The 7,645-nt window shown below is 47.3% G+C and overlaps 1 long non-coding RNA gene across 1 annotated transcript in view; it reads right to left on the minus strand.

Moving 5' to 3' along the window:
- Positions 1 to 1,022: 1,022 nt before the first annotated feature.
- LOC113458193 overlaps positions 1,023 to 7,645 on the minus strand; it is a 7,955-nt gene continuing 1,332 nt past the window's right edge. Inside the window, exons 2-3 of the long non-coding RNA XR_003378613.1 lie at positions 6,164 to 6,323; positions 1,023 to 1,916 (exon numbers count right to left, since the gene is read on the minus strand). This is a non-coding gene — a long non-coding RNA (uncharacterized LOC113458193). The remainder of the gene's footprint in view (positions 1,917 to 6,163; positions 6,324 to 7,645) is intronic.

Here is a 7,645-nt window from a genome sequence, read left to right on the forward strand (position 1 = left end):
GGCACAGGACTGGAACTGCATCGGCTGCAAGCTTGCTGGTTGCCAGCAGAACGAGACTGGCTGCACTGTTGCGTTCTCCTGGCTATTTGTGTCTTCCATTATTCAAAGTAAAATTTAGAATTTCAGTCTATTTCCAGTACCAAGATTTGGATTTTTTTTCTCTTTCTTTTCTTTTCTTTTCTTTTTTTTTGGTGTGGTGTCAAGAGTTTGAATTAACTTAAAAGAACTGCAGCTTCTCTGATGTTGAGTTTTTCACAAACTAAATCTCTGTTTGTTCCTGACACAGCTCCCCAGTGTCCCTCAGCATCACCTCTACCTGGCTGCCCCTCTTTGGGGTCTTTTCTCGTATCGTAGCTCATGGTGGCCTTAACACGTGGGGCACACAATTGCTTATCTTGGCAGCTGTGGACAGCACTTGTCATTTGAGAGCCACTAAAATGAAGCCCATGTTTTTATTCTGCTTGAACTCCGAGCCCTTGCTGACCCAGTTTCTCTCCCTGCATTCTCCTTTTGTGATGGTTTTACTAAACTTCATGTCTGATTTTTATTTTATTTTGCTTAAATTTTATCTTATATTTCCTCAAATGTAGTCCTTCTAAACCGACTTAAAGTATGGGCATCTTCTTAGAGAAACTTGTTATCTGAAATTTTACCAGCCACCTCAAGAGTCCACTCCTTAGACAAGAACTATATGTAAAAATTCTTACTCATCATAGATAGTAGTAAGAGTATGACCAACACCTCAGATACCTAAATACCTCTAGGCTCCTCCTTCCTCTCTCCTCCCCATCTCCCTTCCTTCAATTTATCTATTTACTACCAATCTATCTGCCACCTATAAATGTATCATTTATTATTTTTGTCTTTTTTAATCTATTATCAATGTCATCTGTGGATCATCCATCAATCTACTATCTGTCATTTACTTACCATCTACCATTTAATTATTATCTACCTATGTTTCTTTCTTCAATCTATGCACCATCTGTCATCTATCATCTGTTTATGTATGTATCATTTATTGTCATCTGTTTATATATCTATCAATCTACCTACCTACCTACCTACCTACCTACCTACCTACCTACCTGTCAGTCATCTCTACTTAGCTCTAAATGTCAGCGTCTTTCCCGGGTGACAGCCTAGCCCCAATGTGAGTGATGTGATGGTCGGGGTCGCTCAGGACCTGGTCATGAAGTCCTCTGGGCTGAATGTGGATGCACAGGGCCAGCTGCCCCAGTGGGAAATCACTGCAGAAGGTGTTGTTCTATGAAGCAGTAAGTGGTTCAGAAGCCCATTGCATGTGAGCAGCTCAGATCTGAGGAACGGGGGGCAGGGGGTATGCCTGCTACTTTATAGAGTTTCCTAGCTTGTGAGCCCTTGAACTCCGGTGTTTTTCCATGCAGCCTGTAGAAACCCAGATGACAGCACTGGGTTGGCTTGTCCTGGGGTCCTGGGACTGCAGTGGGGAACACTTTTTTTAACTGCTTTTGCTAGACATCTGGAGGCCAGGTGTCTGTGTGGACAGGAGGCCGCCCTTCCACCATGAAGGGGGTAGCTGGATTTCCTGGAGAGGCTGGCGAGTGTTCCTAGGCAGGTGAGACTGGGGTGTGGAAGGAGCGAATGTGGAGTGAGAACGTGGGAAAGGTTCCTTCCAATCATCTATGCTGATTCCCACCTTGACTGGTAATGACTTACAGCTTCAACCATAGGTCAGCACATCCCTCAGCCCTCGGCAGAGAAACCTCTCCTTGAGGCAGATGGTGGTTATCACAAACCTCCTTCAGCTGGCTGGTGTGGAGGGAATCAGAGGCTGTAGAGCGCCCAACCCTAAGTGGGGCACACAGAGCTCGTCTCTCCTCCCGCGGCAGGGGGTCTTGGTAGAATAGGGTATGAGAAGATTCCGAGAGTCAGCGCTGTCGATAGCATCAAAGAAAGGATGTTTGCCAGATACGAAAGAGATGTCTCATCCAAACTCACAACAATTACACCAACACATACAAGACCTCTGTGAGTCCCAGCGTGGAGTGGGACTCCATATATTTGAAAGTGGGCACAAGATCCCACTGCTAGCAGAGAAGCTGTTGGCATTTGAGAGCTTCTGGGGAGGGCAACTCTTCTGTTGCCGTGACCAAAGAGAATGTAAGAAGAAATAATTTACTGTGGTATTACAGCTGCAGAAAGTTAGAGCCCACGACCATCATGGCTGGCCTGTGGCAGCAGGCAGCCAGGTACAGCATTGTCTGGAGCAGTAACTAAGAGCTCAGATCTGACCCACAAACATGAGGCGTGCGCGCGTGTGCGCACACACACACACACACACAGAGAGGCGGGGGAGGAGCGGGGCAGGGGGTGCTAACTGGGCCTGGTGTGAGCTTTTGAAACATCAACGCTTACCCCAAGTAACACCCCTTCTTCAACAAGGCCACACCTCTTAATCCTTCCCACACAGTTCCACCAACTGGGGACATGGTACTCAAATCTATGAGCCGGTGTTGGCCATTCTCACTCACACCACCACAGAGAGAATCAGTTTTCTTCAGTGATGTGACCCTGGTCACGCTGACTGCACACCAAGGCTGGCCCCACTCCCAAAATTAGCTGGGCAGCACAAACTGAACTTGATAGGGAAAGAAAAAGAAATCTCAAAGCTGGAGGAGGAGGAAGTGATGGAAGCCACTGTGACCTTTTCTTTCTCATCCTCCCTACTGCCTACCCCTGCTCCAACTGCCCTTCCTTCCTCTTCGTAGCCCCCCAGGCTTTTCCATTACCCACCTTCCCCCCACTTAAGGCCCCTTCCCCTCATGACCCCCCAGCCCCGCTCTCTTTTGCAGGTGTTGACACATAAATTTAAACCCACATTCCACAAGTGAACTAATGCTCGTGTGTCTGGGGGACACTGTATGGAGACCAACGATGTGAACACTTCAGTTTGCTGTTGGTGACAAGCTAGTGGGTCTGATAACTGGTTCTCCCACAGCACAGGACACACACAGGGTTAACCAGTCCTCCAGAGAACCAGGAGGGAGTCTCTTCTTGGGGAAGTTAGGAGTTTCAGTGTCAGAGGGCAGACTCGCTGAAATCCCCTCTCTGCTTACAAAGGGCTGCTTTAGAATCTTACCGTGAGTTCAAGGATTAGTTAACTCCTGGCTAGAAGATGAGGAGGAGCTCAAGCTACAGGAGGGGGCAACCAGCTCCTCCTCCCGAGGGTACAGAGGTTGACAAACAGCAGGAAGAAGGAAGCAGAGCCACCTGGTAGAAGCCACCATGAAAGCCCAGCCCTCAGTCTTCACTACTCACTGCTTCAAAGTGGAAGCAGCTCTCCCTGAGGCCACCAGCAAGCCTTCCTAGATACCCAGGCCAGAAGGCTTCTCTTCCTCTGGGCTTGTACACCCCTGCTCTCTGGCACATGCCTGTGACTTCGGGAGCATTCTGTGGCCAAAGGACAAACACAGCTCTCCACCCATCTGCTTGCCGCCTTGCTAAGCCATTTCCCTCTGGCTTCCAATCCTCCCCATCTCTGACTTTTGCCTGGCCAGGTAACTGCCTGTAGCCAGCCCAGTATCAGCATGCCCCAGGCCAGAGAGGCCAGGCAGCTGTTTACGTGCGGTTTTTCTGTTAGGAAGCTCCATCTGGTCGCGAGAGCTGGTCTGAGAAAAAAAAAAGTCAGAGGAGGCAGGATCATTTTATCTGAGGTCACTGGAGACAAACCACTACTTGTCAAGTCTTCATTTGTAAGCAAACCCAGCCAGGCCTGTGGAGCCGTCTAGACGGTTCGCACTGACCAGGTATGAACCCAGTCCAGGTCAGCAGAAACCCATAGGGTTGGGGATCCAGTGAACACATTTGTGTTAGCCGAGATTTCCTGTTTATCACTCAGCATTGTTGAGGCAGCGGACAGCTGATACACTGGGCTGGCACTTGGCATGCTGGGAGCTCATCTGAACCACAGGGAAGGATCAAATGCTGGGGAGAAGGGTACAACCTCCTGTGAGATCTTAGAGTCTGTTGTGTGCCCGACTTGCTGTAATGCCCATGAGGGCACAGTCTGAAATCACGCTTTGTAAATTCAGTGATTTCTAGTCCTTATGGAGCACCCAGCTGGCAAATGTGGGCTTTAATTAAGCACATGCAATCACTGCACAAATGACCCAGGCTGAAGCCCGAAAGATCTGGAGGAAGGGAACCCATGCCTCAATTTTACTCCATGAATTCCAAGTGTTTGGTGATAAATCTCAAAATGATCTAAGGTTTATTTTTCCATGATGCCAGGAGGAAAAATGTATAGCAAAGGGGTCATATTGTAGAAGAACAATAGTGTCCTTGTTACAAACACATATATATTTCTGTTCGTCATTATGGAGGTATTTGTGTGCTTGCCAAGTGTGCTGCACGCCTCGGATTTAAAAGGCCAGAGAAAGATGGTTTTAATAAAGTCTCCTAATGTAATAGAAGACGCATAATAACATCCTGCTTCAAATCTCTGGAAAAAGAAAAGTTCTTTTTGAAATGCTGTTTCCCCCCTTCAAGAATTATTTTCAACTAACGAGAAGAGGAAGGCACAGTGAGGCCCCGAGTTGCCCCGTAGACTCCAGGCTGCCCTTTTCATGTGGTTGGAGGTGATATTATTAGGGGTTCAGACACTCTAATCAAATGAAACAGGCAGAAAGCTGAAGGGAGGGGGCGGTGAATGAGGGATGCCAGGAAAGCCAGTTTTCCATTTCTTTCACGGGTCAAATTGGTCGATGACCTCTCGTGAAATCGGCACACGGAGATCTGAGTCTTGTGACCCAGCGCGGGTACTGGAAGAAGGTGGCTGTCCTCACGTGAGTACAGGCAGTCCTTCAAGACAAGGCGGTTACATAACTGCAAAGCAAAGACACACGATCTCCACAGTCACCGCGGAACCTCTGGCAAGCAGTCAGCTGTGACCTCAGCTGCACGCACGTCAGAGCAGCCACGTCGGGCTGTGGGTCACGGGGACGCCTGTACCTGCCCTTTGCCTCGTGATTTCGTCTCAGGAGTCAAAGCATCTGCGTTTTTATTATTTCTTTGCTCTGTGGATTTTGCTGGAGGCGTTCACACTGTGGAACAGGGCCTGCTCATGGACCTGGGAAAACCCTGCTTCAGCCATTGGCTTGTTCTTAGAAAGGAAGGGTTTTGAATGGCACCGTTCAGTGTCAGGAAGTGCCCTGAAGGAGGCAGTGACCTCAGAGCTGTTTGTGAGGGACAGAGACACCCAGGGGAGGTGCTGTCCTTAGCAAACGGGCAGATGCAGCCCTTCCAGATCGCAATCAGGCACTTGCTGTCTGTGGAACTGGGACCATCTAGGACAGGTCCCAGAGGGACTGCTCAATGATCGGCTCATCCTCCCTCCCAGGGGCCCCTGCAGCGTAAGAAAGGGTCTTCCCCTAGAACTCTGGCCTGAATCTCAGTGCCCTCTCCCAGCTGTCAGGCTTACCCCATTTCCTTTGCTTTGCTACCCCTTCTAAGTTCAAAGGGGCGGCAGCAAAACCCTGTGGTCTCTGAGTACACATTTAATTGTTTTGGATCCTGGTGTCTCCTATTCCTTCCACACAGAAGAATAGGAAGTGGGGGTGGAGAGGCTATCCCTGGTGCAGCCTGTTTAGCAAAGACAAGCGCACCCGAGATCGTCCTCGGTTCAAAGCCTGGGTGATGCTGAGCTGTTTCATTGTGTGTGTGCCAGGGTCTTGCTAGTCCTCATCCTTGGGTGGCGGGGCAGACATTGCTGTGATGTGGTGGCCCTCCACAGTCAGCGTCACAGGACTTGTGATTAAAGCAGATGACCTTCCATCACGCAGAGAAGGTCCTCTGATGACCTTGATCTTAACAGTCTGAAGCTTCTTAAGGGGTAAGGAAGTGGGCTTCAGACTGAATCACAGACACCCTGCCCAAGTTACTTTTCTATCTCTTTGCCTCTATAATGTCTCTCTCTCTTGGCCAGAGGGATATGGGGCTAACCATTGTCTCTCTTGGCCAGAGGGATATAGGGCTAACCATTGTCTCTCTTGGTCAGTGGGATATAGGGCTAACCATTGTCTCTCTTGGTCAGTGGGATATAGGGCTAACCATTGTCTCTCTTGGTCAGTGGGATATGGACTCTGAAACAGCAGCATAAGAAAGAAAGGATTTTTGTACTTACTGATATCACCATTAGAAGATATGTCCAGGCGAAGATGCTGGCCTCGGATACGGAGGGGTGTGGAGCACAGTCATGGACCCTCACCTCATATGGCCACAGCCAGCTCAGTCCTTGACCATAAGAAAGTCCATTGAGATCAGGTGAGCCACCTCTTCTAAATCTGTAGGAAGATATCAAGATCAAATGCTTATGGTTTTGAGACACTGGGCTTCTGGGTATTTCCCATGCTTTCCTATTGCATCAAAGGCTACTGATCAACATATAAAAGTGCGAGTGTGTGTGTGTGTGTGTGTGTGTGTGTGTGTGTGTGTGTGTGTGTGCATTTTAAACAAACACCTGGTTAATTCTGAAGTCAATGCAATGTCACTCAAGGTTTGAGACTATTTAAAAGATGGTAACTATTAGAGAACTGGATTTTTGATCCAAGGTACTGAAGCATTTTTTTTTCTATTATGCCAAGAATGAAGCTTGTTTTTTTCTGTTTTGTTGTTGTTGTTTTAATGCCTTTTTATGGGCATCTTCTTAGAGGATTTGGGCTTCTTTTTAATCTCTTAATGTGGTACATTAAAATACCCTTGTGTTCCTTGAATAATTTTACTTGAACATGAACTATTGTCATTCTAATACAAATATGGTCTGAAACTGCTAGTATTTTATTTGGAATTTTAATAGACCTATTCATAGCCTGTCACTTTCTTTTTTGTAGCACCTCTGTCAGACTTTGGGCTCAGAACTGTGCTGGCTTTGTGTGAGCATTAGGGAGGTTTCCTGTAACTCCCTCCTCTCCGGTGCAGCCGGACAGGATGCTATCAGGTCCAGAGCTGAAAAGAGCAAAAGACCCCAAACTCCAGGCCTGGCCTCTCTGGGGAATAATACTCCATAATCTTCTTATTCCTCCTGAGACTGTTTATATTAGTGCATAGGCTTATTCTGCAGTAGGACTTTTTTGGGGGAAAATCTGCATTCCCCACTTTTCTACCCTAAGAGCAAACCTATCCAATTCTGTAAGTTTTCCCAAGGTATAATCACAGAGTCAGTTGTGCATATTATGGGGTGCTTACAATATTATTAATCTCCTACCCACTATGTTCTCATTCCCTATTTCGTATAATGTGTTTTCTCATCTTTCTGGAAACGACTGCCAGATGTTTGCCGTTCTGATTCATTTTCTTTTTAACTCAAAGAACGAGCTCTTAGATGTGTTATCAAACCTGGTTTTATTCTATTTTTTGCCCTTGATTTTCTTTTTTGAAAAATCACTTCCTTCCTCCCGCTTGGTTTCCCTATGTGAACTTCCCAGAGTGAATGCTTGCATTTGTTTCCTTTCCCTCTGCCTAAGAATCAATGCTTTATGGAGAGACTCCGCCTTTGGACAAAGCTTAATTTTATTTCACTGTGGTCAGCATGCTTGGTCTGTGTAATTTCTGCCTTTGAAAGTCAGTGTGGGTTTTTATATTTGGTCTGAGGCAGGCTCAACCCCTG

Source organism: Microtus ochrogaster, unplaced genomic scaffold (assembly GCF_000317375.1).
Source record: "Microtus ochrogaster isolate Prairie Vole_2 unplaced genomic scaffold, MicOch1.0 UNK7, whole genome shotgun sequence".
In the NCBI taxonomy this organism is placed as follows: domain Eukaryota; kingdom Metazoa; phylum Chordata; class Mammalia; order Rodentia; family Cricetidae; genus Microtus; species Microtus ochrogaster.